Genomic DNA, 1,469 nt, shown 5'->3' with positions numbered 1-1,469 from the left:
GCAGAAGAAAAGCTTGAATTAATAACTAAACTAAATCAAACCAAGCCTTCACGTTTGAGGCTGCCATGGCAACAATGCCATTTCTGCTGAATAAGATGAGAATCTGCACTCAATGTCCAGAACTCACTATTAGACTTTACCACAGACTGAACTGAATCTCTCTAATCTCTAATCAAATTATTCATGCATTTCACTTGTTTTTAACTTAATTATTATATGTATGGATTGTTTAATTCCGATTCATTCAAATTATCCTCCAAACCACCCAAAGAGGACAAGTTCATGTTCAGTTTGGTTCTTCTCAATGTTTCTTCCTTGTAATTTTAGGGAATATTTTCCTTGGCACTTGCATGCTTGCGGGTGTATTTTTACAGTGAAATGTTTTTTCTTTGACTTTGGTTAAATCGACTGGTGTTTCTTTTTCTTTTGTCAGGTGAATGTGGGCGTGGTGGGTTTGATGTTGCAGAATAGCGGGTTTGTGTTCGGTGAGGTTTGTGCTGGTGTGATGAGTAGACGAGTGGAGTCACCGTGAGTGTGAACGGTGTGTGATTCGGTGTCTCTGTTCGGCGGTGCTTCTGGAACTCATACTTACCTGGCAGGAGCGAGACCATGATCAAGAAGGTGGTTCACCCAGGGCGAGGCTCAGTCATTACACTCCGGTTGTGCTGACCGCTGCGAATTCCCCAAATGTGGGAATCTCGACTGTATAATTTCTGATAGTGGGGGACTGCGTTCTGCTCTCTCCTGATTTCTGTGCTGGTGAAGAAAGAGCTTGTAGATTTTGGTGTGTGTTAAAGGTAAGTATGCCAGGTAAGTATGAGGTCCGCCGACCAGAGACACCGAATCACCAGGGTTATTATCGTTAACGAAAACGAACGAAATAACGAAAACTGAAATTGAAAAAACATTTTCGTTAACTGAAATAAATAAAAACGGTAATTAAAAGAAAAAACGATAACTAACTGAAACTGCATTTTGCGTTTACAAAACTAACTAAAACGTACTAAAATTATAGATAAAATATCCTTCGTTTTCGTGTTTGTCTATTTATGAGCATTGTGAACTGATATGAAATCGATTATTTCCACTCGAGCAGTTTTACGTTAGCTACCGGTCTTTCCCAATCCGCTCTCTCCTCACTAACACTCCACTACAGAGGGACCCTCCACGTGAACGCGCAAACGGAGGCGGAGTGGAGAGGGGGAGTGAGTAGGGAGCGGATTGAGATTGGGGAGCTGCTCCCTGACGGCACTTCGTGTTTACAAAAAGACTGTTTCTTTTTCTGCTCACCACGCTGCAAATTGACCACAGCAAAAGTTAAGTTCATGTTTTTCTCAGATTGAGCTCCCTAATGTGTGTCTCATTAATTATTTTATATTATTATTAGGGCTGTCATAATCGCGATTAACGCGTTAAATTTTTAATCGCGATAAAAAAAAAATTCTCAAGATGAAACATTTTAATCAAAC

The 1,469-nt window shown here is 40.4% G+C and overlaps 1 non-coding gene across 1 annotated transcript; it reads left to right on the top strand.

Moving 5' to 3' along the window:
* The first annotated feature begins 584 nt into the window (after positions 1-584).
* Positions 585-747, top strand: LOC134329702 (U1 spliceosomal RNA). The gene has a single exon (XR_010014926.1). It is a non-coding gene; the product is annotated as a U1 spliceosomal RNA (small nuclear RNA).
* Positions 748-1,469: the final 722 nt, after the last annotated feature.

This window comes from Trichomycterus rosablanca, chromosome 15, assembly GCF_030014385.1.
Source record: "Trichomycterus rosablanca isolate fTriRos1 chromosome 15, fTriRos1.hap1, whole genome shotgun sequence".
Taxonomy (NCBI): domain Eukaryota; kingdom Metazoa; phylum Chordata; class Actinopteri; order Siluriformes; family Trichomycteridae; genus Trichomycterus; species Trichomycterus rosablanca.
Note: the sequence above shows the minus strand (reverse complement) of the source record. Positions and strands in the feature narration are given on the sequence as shown.